This window comes from Barbus barbus (assembly GCF_936440315.1).
Source record: "Barbus barbus genome assembly, chromosome: 29".
Classification (NCBI taxonomy): domain Eukaryota; kingdom Metazoa; phylum Chordata; class Actinopteri; order Cypriniformes; family Cyprinidae; genus Barbus; species Barbus barbus.
Genome location: NC_136757.1, coordinates 7739543 through 7753879, shown reverse-complemented (window position 1 = coordinate 7753879; position 14337 = coordinate 7739543). Strand labels below are relative to the sequence as shown.

The 14337-nt window shown below is 37.2% G+C and overlaps 1 protein-coding gene across 1 annotated transcript in view; it reads left to right on the top strand.

Annotated features, from left to right (window-relative positions):
• LOC306849518 (nuclear receptor subfamily 6 group A member 1-A-like) overlaps positions 1-14337 on the top strand; it is a 110051-nt gene that overhangs the window by 40898 nt on the left and 54816 nt on the right. The gene's annotated exons all lie outside the window — the stretch shown is intronic.

Here is a 14337-nt window from a genome sequence, read left to right as displayed (position 1 = left end):
CCCTCAAACAGTTCGCGGTAGCTCTTACATTAAAAATAAGATGGAAAGATAGCAAATGAATAGTTTCCATGGATCTAGTCTCTGCATCTGTTTGTTGGATGTTTTAATGGGGTCTCCTCTGTTGGAATAGATGGCACTGTCCCAAAAAATAGGGTCAATCCTAGAACTGCAGCCTCCGGTATTGCAGGAACATTGGGGTTTTTTTGTTCAGACCAATGTGAAAATCGACCCATGTTTTTACCCTGCAAACACGCAGAGCTGTAAATCTGAACTGGTAGATCGCTAAGAAGATAATTCATTATAAAAATCTAAACAGTAAAATGTGTTATTTGATTAATATAATAATTTATTGATGATAATTGTTTAAATTAATACTTTTGAATCATCCATTTTCTTAAAATGGATTAAAGGCTGAAGTGTGAAGTGTATCATTTTATAAAACTTTGTTTTTGTGAAAACTTCTATCTGAACTGTAAATCATGCTTTTTAAAGTAATTTTACAGTTTAATAGTTTACCATAGACATCGCCCTACCCTGATCATATGGTGTTAATTTTATTTGTGCAGATCTTAAAAAAGGACTTAAAGTCTTAATTTTGAGCTTAAAATCCTGCAGCAACCCTGTCCACATTGTGACGTAGATATGTGGGGGTGTGTTTTGAGGCGTTTTAGCCCGGTCTGGATCAGACTTCTCTCTTAGATAGAATGCATCCTTTTGTGGGAGACTTTGAGCTTTGTAGCTCTGCAGATCGTATACATGCACAAACGGCTACATAACACACTAAAGAGAAGGAAAACAAGAAATCATATGACCCCTTTAAACGAATTGGAGTAGAAATGCAATTATGTAATTGTAACTTAATTGTTATAAAAACTTAATTGAGTGTAATTTAAGTGTTTGTACATAAATCTGCTGATTTTAACCTTCAGTATTATAGTAATGTACCAACTGATTAGGGGTGGCACGGTTCGCGGAAAAAACCCGAACCGCACGGTTCTCCACACACGGTTCGGCACGCGCTAGGACCGCGGTTCAACTGAATTCTGACAACGCATGTGGTTTGTTATAAATAACACGTAAAACAAATAGGGTTCGGCTAATGTATGTTTCTGTTAATGGATGCGCATTCTGGCTTCCCAGTACATTATAACAACAGCGATGAGAAAAAAAAATAAGTGGACAAATCATTCACTCTTGTTCAATGCGAGTGCGTATGCTGGAATATGAGCATTTATTCCGTCATCACCTGGGTGCTGATAGCGCGCGCACAGGTGAGACCTGAACAGCACACGTTGATATCGGTGTTTAGACTAAAGTCATGTAAGCTTTGCCAGCTCAAATATTTAAGAGCCAGAGGACGCGAGCTCGCGCGCGCAGTGAGAATATTTGTGCATGCGTTCATCAGAAGCGCACAAACCTGCGCCTCAGAACGCGCGCAAATATGAAGCTCTCTCTGAAGTATTGTGTTTTAATGGATAAATTCACACAAAATTCTGTCAAAATGCCCGTCTTGGTAAGTATCCTATAGCAGACATAGCCGGCTGGGCGTACAGTATCAGTGCTTTCTCTTAAAGTGACAGTTAATATTAAATAAACAGCAACAACAAAGAAATCACTCACTGCTCTTGATTGAATCGCTTTTGTAACTTTAATAAAGAGTAATATTTAATTTATACAGTCAAATATGCAATGCTGTTTTACCTTTGATTACTTTAATCATACTTCAATTTCTGTACCTAAAAAAACCCCCTGAAAATCACTGATTATTTTATTTGTATCTTTACTCTATTGTATTTTTATTTGTGCTGTTGCTTGTAGTTAAAGGTCTGCTTTTATTTGTGTACACTCACAATGAAAACAAAACAGATTTTATATATATAACATGTAATAATATTTAGCATTTTCACATCAAAATAAAAGAAACTGAGCAAAGTAGATGTCTTTTTTTCCCCTGTTGTACCGAAATTGTATCGAACCGTGACCCCCGAACCGAGGTACGTACCGAACCGTGACATCTGTGTACCGTGCCACCCCTACAACTGACTCATGTATATTTTACAGTATTAGTTGACTTTTTTTTTTCATTAAGAAAAAATGGCATGTACTGTACCTGATATATATATCCAGAATAATCAATAGTGAATTGAATCGAATCGACTCAAAAGCTTTTAAGTCAGAATCAAATCGAATTGTGAAATTTGTGTCAAAACCCGTCAATCAAAAAAAAAATGATTAAAGAATTTGGGTCTTGTCGGGTCCATTTGGAGAAAGCACATTTCTATCATGACAACTCTTGGAAGATGTTAGCGTGGTAATAACAATATTGATCTATTTGGTCTTGGCAGAATAGATCCGCTACGGTGCTGAATTGCTGCTGCTGGTTATTGGTGTTGTTATAGATTATTTCTACTGCTGCAAAGCAAGTACTGCCAATACATAAGCAAACATGGTGCTGTGAGTATTTAACACATACTGCTGCTGCACAAATAGCATATGTATAATAACCCGTAGCAGATCTATACAGGTGGAGCTGGGGAAGATGGAGGATTTCAGAAGAACTGCTATAGTGACTAACCAGCCATTTAAATGTAAAGCAGTAAGCTTATTAAGCTTATTACTGTCTTAGGGATGTAACGATTACCGGTTTGACGATAAATCATGATAAAATTCCCCGCGGTTAGTATTACCGTTTCATATTTTAATTATCATTAAAACCGTATTCGATTACCGTGATTTAAACAACTCGCGATAATTAAATACTGTCCAGCATAAAGCAGAGTTTTCAGTAACAGTGTCACGAGCGCACAGCAGCACAGTAGTTTCGTTGAGTGAAAATAGGGCGGAAAAGCTGGGAGGTTTTAAAAGAGTGCTAAGGGAATTATACAAATTAATATATCAATGAATTAATCATATGAATGTACCTCTGAAGGATCTGACTGTCTTCAGAAACAATTCGATGGCATTTTGTTTTCATCTTCGCTCCATGTAATACCTAAAGGAAGTGTTCGCGGAGTTCACGGGAATCAGCTGTAATTCAGCTTTTCCGTATAAAGCGCCACCTGCTGCCAGAGAGTGGATTTACAGACACTTAATTACATTCAGTCTGTGTGCAGTTTCTGTCTGGCCAAAAAATTGACCAAATTTGCATGACCTGCTGTAAATTTTAACCGGTTGATGAAAAACAAACTTATGTACATTTAAACAATTCAGATATGCTATATAGGATTATTTATGGAGCAGATAAAATACATATAATCATTTATTAATTATCATTTTAATTTAACCCTTTTCTTTAAAGGCTGAAATGTGTGGTCTACCTTTATGTTAAACTTTTTCAAAGCTTTATTTGAACATTTACATTATTTATTTGAACATGCTATTAAACTGGTGTCAGTCAAATTGTCATTTAAAATCCAGACCTCACTGGTAATGTTATTGTTTTAGTGATTATGCAAACAAAAAGTCATTTTATTTGCTGTTTGTTGATTTTTAAGTATGAAACTTGGTGAAGTGATTTATGTTTCGGTACTTTTTGAACATCTCCAGCACATTTTAATAATACCGTGATAATACTGATAACCGTGATAATTTTGGTCACTATAATCGTGATTAGAAATTTTCATACCGTTACATCCCTATACTGTCTATGTAACATGAAATAGTCAGCTTGTGCCAAGTAGTTTAATGCTGTGCATATCATCAGTTTGAGTTAAGGACCCATCAGCTTGCAACTTTTGCTATTTTTCTAACATTTTAAATGTTGGTATTAGTTGATTTCATTTTTTTAAATCTGAATAAAAATCAGTAAAAGGTTGACCTTATCCTACAGATTTCTGTAATTTTTTTGAATCATTGAATCAGCTGCCTGCAGCACAATAGGTTTTGGAACACAACAAATGTGTTACAGCAAACTCATTCATCATAATGTTAGAAAACATATTTAATTCAGTCCCTGGGAGAGTTTTTAACCTGCTGATTTGAGCTCATCACCTGTCCCAGTCAAATGACTCGTCAGTGCTTATTGTCTGTCGTTTCGCCGCCAGCCCGCAGTGAACCATGATCCTACTTATCCAGTGAACCCCCGCCCTCCTCTCTCCCTCTCCCTCTCTCTCTCTAACGCTCTCTGAATAAGTGGGAAACTAGGTCATGGAGCCAGGCTGCCAGTAGTGGCAGTGTTCTATGTCTCTCTTTTTTGAAGCTTAAATAGGCCTTTTATGTAACATGGGGGTGGGGGATACATGTGCGTGTAGACGGTATATGGATGTGAATCTCCCAGCAGCTCTGGAAGGGAAATAGTCTGAGGAATTACTATAAACTTCTCTTCCTTTTTGCATTTTTTTAGTTCCTGGAAAAAATAGGCTTCTTTTATCAAACGATTCTGTAGCATATCCTTTGAAGTAGATTTTCCATGCTTTGCACACTCAGCAACCATAGCTGCGCATGTGTGAAATAGATTGATAGGATTAAGAATGCTTTTAATGCTAAACATTAAAAAAAAAAAATCTTTGTATGCAAGTGATTTTTTTCTCTTTTGTTTTTATAGGTTCTTTTCTTTTGCTTTTACCCATATTTTGATCCACAAAACTTTTTTTTTTTTTTTTTTTTTTTATATCTATCTTGTAACACCTGTACGGTGTTCTGAAAAATGTCATTTCTGTGTTCATGTTGATTCCATGCTGACCTTTATAAACGTTTGTTTTCAGCAAATGTTTTGATTTAGTAACTCAAAATCAAGAGGCATGACTGTCAAATAAACAGTAAAATAAATATTTCCTTATACTTTGTATCCACTTTAGTGTACGTATTATTTATTTAAAAAACATTTCCAAAACACATTTTCCTAGGTAACATTATTATAAAAATAAACACATTTCTTTCAGTTTTCATTTTAAATTTGTTATTTAATGAGTCATTTTTATTAGTTGTTTATTGTTGTTTTAGAACATTAACTTAAAATTAAAAAAAAAAAAAACAAACTAAAAGTTAAAGTAAAAATAAAGTTACAAAAGTTGCAAAGGCAACATTTCTCAAATTCCTTCTAGGTTTTTAGTTTATCATTTGTCATGTTTATTTTATATTATTTTAGTTCACCAAATGATTTTAATATTTTTCGTTTTAATTGACAGTAATGGCCCTGGATTATCGTTCGTGTGTGTGTATACAGGTGCATCTCAATAAATTAGAATGTGGTGGAAAAGTTCATTTATTTCAGTAATTCAACTCAAATTGTGAAACTTGTGTATTAAATAAATTCAATGCACACAGACTGAAGTAGTTTAAGTCTTTGGTTCTTTTAATTGTGATGATTTAGGCTCATTTAACAAAAACCCACCAATGCACTCAACAAAGACCAATTTTTTATTTTTTTTTAATTGTTGGCCTTCTGGAAAGTATGTTCATTTACTGTACAGTGGTGTGAAAAAGTGTTGGCCCCCTTCCTGATTTTTTTTTGTTATTGCATGTTTGTCACACTTTAATGTTTCAGATCATCAAACAAATTTAAATATTAATCAAAGATAACACAAGTAAACACAACATGCAGTTTTTAAATGAAGGTTTTTTTTATGAAGGGAAAACAAAATCCAAACCCACATAGCCCTGTGTGAAAGTGTTTGCTTAATCACTTAAATAGGACCTGCCTGACAAAGTGAAGTAGACCAAAAGATCCTCAAAAGCTACACATCATGTTAAGATCCAAAGAAATTCAGGAACAAATGAGAAAAAGTAATTGAGATCTATCAGTCTGGAAAAGGTTATAAAGCCATTTCTAAAGCTTTGGGACTCCAGCGAACCACAGTGAGAGCCATTATCCACAAATGGTGAAAACATGGAACAGTGGTGAACCTTCCCAGGAGTGGCCGGCCGACCAAAATTACCCTAAGAGCGCAGTGACGACTCATCCAAGAGGTCACAAAAGACCCCACAACAACATCTAAAGAACTGCAGGCCTCACTTGCCTCAGTTAAGGTCAGTGTTCATGACCCCTCCATAAGAAAGAGACTGGGCAAAAATGGCCTGCATGGCAGAGTTCCAAGACGAAAACCACTGCTGAGCAAAAATAACATAAAGGCTCGTCTCAGTTTTGCCAGAAAACATCTTGATCCCCAAGACTTTTGGGAAAATACTCTGTGGACTGACGAGACAAAAGTTGATCTTTTTGGAAGGTGTGTGTCCCATTAACTCTGGCATAAAAGTAACACAGCATTTCAGAAAAATAACATCATACCAGCAGTAAAATATGGTGGTGGTAGTGTGATGGTCTGGGGCTGTTTTGCTGCTTCAGGACCTGGAAGACTTGCTGTGATAAATGGAACCATGAATTCAGCTGTCTACCAAAAAATCCTGAAGGACAATGTCCGGCCATCTGTTTGTGACCTCAAGCTGAAGCGAACTTGGGTTCTGCAGCAGGACAATGATCCAAAACACACCAGCAAATCCACCTCTGAATGGCTGAAGAAAAACAAAATGAAGACTTTGGAGTGGCCTAGTCAAAGTCCTGACCTGAATCCTATTGAGATGCTGTGGCATGACCTTAAAAAGGCGGTTCATGCTCAAAAACCCTCCAATGTGGCTGAATTACAACAATTCTGTCAAGATGAGTGGGTCAAAATTCCTCCACAGCGCTGTAACAGACTCATTGCAAGTTATCGCAAACGCTTGATTGCAGTTGTTGCTGCTAAGGGTGGCCCAACCAGTTATTGTGTTTAGGGGGCAAGCACTTTTTCATACAGGGCCATGTGGGTTTGGATTTTGTTTTCCCTTCATAATAAAAAACTTCATTCAAAAACTGCATGTTGTCTTTACTTGTGTTATCTCTGATTAATATTTAATTTTGTTTGATCTGAAACATTAAAGTGTGACAAAAATGCAAAAAAAAAAAAAAAAACAAATCAGGAAGGGGGCCAACACTTTTTCACACCACTTTATATGTACCCCGTAATTGGTAGGGGCTCCTTTTGCTTTAATTACTGCCTCAATTCGGCGTGGCATGGAGTTGATCAGTTTGAGGCACTGCTGAGGTGGTATGGAAGCCCAGGTTCTCATCTTCCTCTTGACAATACTCCAGATTCTCTATGGGGTTCAGGTCAGGTGAGTTTGCTGGCCAATCAAGCACAGTAACATCATGCTCTTTGAACCAGCTTTTGGTACCTTTTGGCAGTGTGGGCAGGTGCCAAGTCCTGCTAGAAAATGAAATCAGCATCTCCATAAAGCTTGTCAGCAGAAGGAAGCATGAAGTGCCCTAAAATTTCCTGGTAGATGGCTGCGTTGACTGTGGACTTCAGAAAACACAGTGGACCAACACCAGCAGATGACATGGCAGCCCAAATCATCACTGACTGTGGAAACTTCACACTGGACTTCAAGCAACATGGATTCTGTGCCTCTCCAGTCTTCCTCCAGATTCCAGACCTTGATTTCCAAATTAAATGCAAACTTTACTTTTATCTGAAAAGAGGACTTTGGACCACTGAGCAACAGTCCAGTTCTTTTTCTCCACAGTCCAGGTAAGACGCTTCTGACGTTGTCTCTGGTTCAGAAGTGGCTTGGTAGCCCTTTTCCTGAAGACGTCTGAGCGTGGTGACTCTTGATGCACTGACTCCAGCTTCAGTCCACTCCTTGTGAAGCTCTCACAAGTGTTTGAATCAGCTTTGCTTGACAGTATTCTCAAGCTTGCGGTCATCCCTGTTGCTTGTGCACCTTTTCCTACCCAAATTCTTCCTTCCAGTCAACTTTGCATTTAATATGCTTTGATACAGCACTCTGTAAACAGCCACACCTTTCAGTAATGACCCTCTGTGACTTACCCTCTTTGTGGAGGGCGTCAATGTTCGTCTTCTGGATCATTGCCAAGTCAGCAGTCTTCTCCATTATTGTGGTTTCAAAGAACAAGAGAGACCCCGAATTTATACTGTAGGGATGGTCATTAATTGAAACTCAAATGTAAATATTCTAATATTCTGAGATACTGATTTTTGACTTTCATCAGCTGTAAGCTCTAATCATCAAAATTAAAACAAAACAACTTTTGAAATGTTTTACTTTACATGCAATGAATCTAAAATATATGAAAGTTTCACTTTTTGAAATAACTTACTAGAAAAAATGAACTCTTTCACAACATTCTAATTTATTGAGATGCACCTGTATATACAGTGCCCTCCATAAGTATTGGAACAGTAAAGACAAAATTGCTCTGTTGGCTGTGGAGTCAAGACATTTACAAATATGATTTAAAATATTAATATGAGAGACAACTACAAAATGTCACATTTTATTATTGGGTGATTTCAACACATACATGTTTACCAGCTAAGAAGTTCAGCACTTTTACAGTTTAATCCCTCTATCTGATGTGAGCATAAGTATTGGGACAGTTGCCTCACAGGTCTTTCTAATTGATCAGCTGTGTCCTGTTGCATTAATTCTTCAGATATTAAAAGTAGGGAATGTGTTGTATCAGTTATATCCATTACTTCTGCATTCTGAATCTTGCATTTGTTGACACACACAAACCAGGATGAAGACGAGGGAGCTGACTTTGAGAGAAAAACAAGCAATTTGGATGCTAAAACGGAGGACGTCAGTTAGAGCTATAGCAAAAACAAAGGGCATGGAGAAATCAAGAGTTTGGAAACCACCAGCGATACCAGCAATCAACAATGACCTGATCGGCTGAGAAAACAACAGTAGTTGATGACAGACAAATCATAAAAGCTGTGAAAATGAACCCTAAAAGATGTGTCTGTAAAATCACCAACAACTTCCAGAAAGCTGGGGTGATGCTCTGACAATCTACTGTCCTCAGGAGACTTTGAGACAGAAATACAGATGCTACACAGCAAGATGCAAACCTCTGACCAGCACCAAAAATAGAAAGGCAAGATTAGAGTTTGCAAAAAAGCACAAAGGTGAGCCAGAAGAGTTTTCGAACTGTGTTTATGGACCGATGAGACAAAGATGAACCTTTTATCTAAGTGATGGGAAAGCAAAAATGTGGAGAAAAAAAGGGAACTGCAATGATCCCAAACATACAGCCTCATCTGTAAAGCATGGTGGAGGTGGTGTCATGGCATGGGCATTCATGGCTGTCTCTGAAACAGGCCCTCTCAACTTTACTGATGACTTAATGTATGATGACAGTAGCAGAATGAATTTGGAAGGGTACAAAACCATCTTGCCTACCAATATTCAAGAAAGTGCCACCAGATTCATTGGGAAGTGCTTCATATTGCTTCAGGACAATGACCCAAAACACCCTGCCAGTTCAGTCAGGGAATTTATAAGGGCAAAGAAATGGAAAGTCTTAGATTGCCCAAATCAATGTCCAGATTTAAATCCGATTGAACATGAATTTCACCAGCTGGAGAGGAGAGTAAAGGCAGAAACTCCCCAAAACAAGCAACAATTGGAATCGGCTGCATTAAAGGCTGGGAAAAGTATTTCAAAGGATGAGACCAAGAGTCCGGTGATGTCTATGGGTCACAGACTCACTGCTGTGATTGTGCGAAAGGGATCTGCAACTAAATAGCTTTTAATCTTTCATATCTGCCTTATGTTCAACTGTCCTAATACTTATGCTCACATCAATGAGTGGGATGAACTCTAAAAGTGCTGCTCTTTTTATTTGGTAAAATATCTGTGTTGAAACGGCTAATAATAAAATGTGACATTCTGTAGTTTTGTCTGATATTCATCTTTTAGTCATATTTGCAAATATCTTGACTCCACAGCCAACAGAGCAATTTTGTCTTTACTGTTCCAATACTTATGGAGGGCATTGTATATATTGGGCACATATTGTTTTTATAGAACTGTCAAGATAATTATTTTCAGAAATTTAAGATATTCGTCATAGAAGAGGGGTATTTTTTTTTTATGTGTTTTAGTATGACTTGATAAGCAAAACGACTGCTTTATAATGTCCCGAAGTTACATTTACAACCATGGCTGTGGAACAAACGCAGTCTCAAGGCATTCCATACTGTCCAGATGTTTGACCCCCTTGTTTCCTGCGCAGGAAAGCATGTGCACATCTGCATCCTTTTCTTGCGACATCATTATCTGCTGCTGCATTTCGTTACAGGGTAAGTCCTAAACCTGGGAGAATGGATATATAGGATAAGGGAGTTAATGAATGTTTTGACATTTTTCAAACCTACAAACAAACTCTGGAGTGTTGAAAAGAGGAGCTGAGAGGAACAGATTGCATAGCCGCCCGTCATAATGCAGAGCTTTGATCTTCCACCCTGTCGTCTTGTGTCAGAGTTCTTTGAACTGAGTGCTTGGGGTCAAACATGTGGGTGTTGGGCGTTTTAATAGGGTTTCCTGTGAAATGGACCCTCATGAGAGGTGAACGAGGGCAAGGAAACCCCAGACGCCCCTCTGTTGGGTCGGGTCGTAGAGTGACAACACAGACATGCTCTTCAGTGCCTTTTGTATTGTGTGTATGAGGGTGAGTGTTAGACAAAACAAAAACACAGAGATAGTTGACAGGTGTCTGTCTGGGCTTGTCCACCTTTGAAACACGCATTCTCTTTGACTGACTGTCCTGCCTTATTTTCATGTATTTGTGTTCATCTCTGTCCTGAAATCCGTTACTCTGATCATTCAGAAGAGATGCTTGATCTTACGACGAAATATTCTGGGTTTAGTACGAGTTCAGCATTTGTGACAATGAAGATTACCACAAAAATGTATTTCCACCCTTTTCTTTTAAAAGAAAAAAAAAAGACTATAGAAGTGATTGGGGCCAATCTGTAACTGTTAAAATTTCTATAGAGTGTAACAGTGTCTGCCCTCTTTTTCAGGGGTGCTGGTTCCAGAATATTTTTTTTTCATACATTTTTTCACATAAGGACTTAAAAAAAAAAAACTTTGTTAAAGCATTACAAGTCATGAACCAAACATAAAAATGTAAAATAAAAATATAATTTAAACACTTGAACATTAAAAATATAAATATTTTATTTATTTCACCTGCATTTCAGTGACCATTAACCAACATGAGAAAACTCTATCCATGCAAACTGTTAAATTATTGCAATATTAACTTCCGCAGAGATATTTCAAGTAAATATTTTATTTTAAGGGGTTTGGCTGACAAAAATGTTTGGGAATCCCTGCATTACATGAACACATATTAATAAACATTGAAAACAGCAATGACATTACATGCCCACAGTCTGAAATAATATTTTTGTCCCGACTTCCAGAATCAACCATTTCTGAAGGTCACTGTATATGATGATGACAATGTGTTTCACAGCTATACATCACCAGTGTTTAGTAACATCTTGTAAATATAGTTCAAGCTAAATAGCATGACAGGATTTTAGAAAGGAAAATTTAAAGAGGAAAAAATAAGAATTACGGAGAGTCAATAAATTGTAAATAATGAACTGTCCTTGTGTGAATGTAAAATAATCCATAAAAAGATAACTGTAATCTGATTGAGCATTTTAAAATGTAATATTCTCTAATTATGAGTAATTACATAATCCAGATTAAATTTAATAAATTACTACCCAGCAATGAAAATATGCATGTATTTATAGTATTATATTAAATGTAAGTATTTTTGGATTGTAGGGAGACCCACTCGATCATTTGCTTTGCTTCATGAGAATGGGCCGAGCTAAATATGGATTGCGTTTTGCATACTGCTACTCTGATTGGTGGACTTTTTGGCAGAGAATCATGGGTAATGTAGTTTTTCACCACAAATTCCGCTATTAAATGATTATTTTTTTAAATAAGTTAAATTAATGCGAACAGATGGGTTTGACAAAAGAATATTAAGCGTAGCGTTAGTTCTGGCAGGTCACGTGAGTCAAGCTTGCATCAGCTGACTCTCAACTGATCACATCTACCTATAGGTATACGACACAACGCGGCATTCCTATATAAGTGCTATTCAGTATTATTCAGCAGCTTGCTTGCTCGGGAGCAAATTACCCTCCTCCATCCCCAACTCCTCCTTTCGCCACAGTCAGGACTTGGCTTCTGACATCCCTATTGAATCAGATTCCCTGGTTCTGTTCTGTTAACCCTTGGGGGGTTATTATTGCTGCTCTCACTGCTCATTCATGACAGGCTGTATGGATGGGCAGGGTGTTTTTGCCCAGAACAGAACCATACCGCCAAACCAAACTGTATGCTAAGTGTCTATCATTGACGATAGTGGTCCTGACAGAAGTACAATCAGTTAACACCATCAGAGCTCCCAATAGGTCTGTCTTTTAAGCTTAATCAGTTATTGTTATAAAATGTTTTACTTCTGGAACCCAACTGTTGTGCTCAATGGTACAGCAACAATATATGAACGATATGCTTACTAACCTTTTCTGTGTAAAGTTATATCTAGTTTTACAATTGCTGTTGGAATGTCATTGTAGCACCATAAAACCCTAATAGACCATAAAAATGTTGAGAACATCTTTACAGCTCAAAATATGTTTTAATAGAATAAATAGAAGTTAATGTAAGTTTTTTTTTTTTTTTTTTTTTTTTTTTTTTTTTTTTTTTTAAACTATAAGTTCCGTATTTATTAAAATATTATTTTATGTACATTTGTTCATTTTGAAAATGTTGTTCTGCTTTTGATAGAAATCAGCATATCATCATATTACAATGATTTCTGAAGGATAATGTGACACTGAAGAGGGGAGTAATGATGCTGAAAAAGCAGCTTAACTGGTAATGTCTATACTGTCACTGATTATACCCTTTTGGGTCAGTTTCATGTGATCCAATCTTACATATGAGCTTCTGGAGAATTGTTTAACCATAATGTCAGTGCAGTACTTTGAAGTGTGTTGCGTATAGTAACTTTATATAGTCAGTCATTGGGAGTCTGAACAAGGGAGTATATTTACATTGCAGTGGTGTGCTGGTGATCCTGTAAACATATGGATTTAGCACACACATTCCCTTATTGATGCATTTTCACTGCTTTCTCCTTCAATCCAATTCCTTAGTGATTCATTACTGACTCCAAAAAAGGAGGCCAATGAATAAAATGGCCTCCGTTTCCTTTTTTCTGCATCTCTTTGAAGTGTTAATGAAGCAGCGGCTGTGTGATTAAGTCGAGATGGCTATCTGAACCGGCGTACATCTCCTCGTCTTATGCGTCAAAGCACGATAGCACAGCCCCAATGTTAGACAAGAGACACTGGCTCTTTCTCTCCCGCTACTTGTGGTGCCTAAATTATTTATCTGGTTTGGGGAAGCCCAACTCACTGAACAGGAAGAGAGTATTTTTAGCCTGAAGTCGGGGGTGTGGAGGTCTGAGAAAGCAAGTCTTCCTCCCGGGACGCTCTCGCGCCCTTCTTCTCTCTTCATTCTTCTCTCTCGTGTCATTTCCTCTCTCGCTTTCTTGCGTGAGAAAGATCTGAGTAAGGATGAGAGACTGTGTTACTGGGTTACCCAGTTCTGTCATTGAGCGCGGGGATGCTCCTGCCTTGAGAACTTCTAAAATGGTGTGTCATGAAGAATTTCGTAGGACATTTGGTTTACCATTGGACTATTGTTTTCTCACTGCTAACATGTCCTCGTCATTTTAACACAAAGGCATGAGGCCTGTTCATAACATCACACTGACAGGTTTTTCATAAACTCCTACTTTTCTTCCTATAAAATTGACTTAAATGGGACATAGGATTCCCATTTTCCACAAGTTATTATGCTTCTGTGGTCTTCATGAAATGTCTGCAGCATACTTTAGTTAAAATTCCCCAAAAGTAATGTAAAACAGCACCCTTTTTACTTTGTCAAAAACAGCTCTGTTCACAGTGAGCTGTTTCAGTGCATGTCTCTTTAAATGATAATGAGATACTGCTCACCCCACCCCTCTCTTCTGTTTTTTGTGTATTTGGTGATGCATTACCATCAAAAACAAAACTAATCCACTGCGTCCTTAATAGCTCTGATGTTGGGAAATAATAAAGACTCTTATGTTCACTTTTAGATCTAACTACAAAACACCTGCATTGCTTATGAGACATTGTTGTCGTTACAGCTGCTTGAGTGCAGAAAAGATGGTGGATAAAGTACAATTGTCTAAGGGTGGAAATATGTTAATACAGGACAGTCCGTCAGCAGTCGTGGATGGGTAAAATAAAAAATTGAGACTTTAGGTTTTTGTAAAAACAAAAATGGAGTGAATGGATTTTTATCATATGAACCCATCTTTCATTCACCAGTACACTCAAGTGTACTACAAGTGGTAGCTAAATACATTTTTTTTAAATACAAAAATATTATGTTAAAAGCGCAATTTAGTTCATATTCATGGTGTCTCAAAATAGCACAGTTGAGTACACTTAGATGATCTTAATT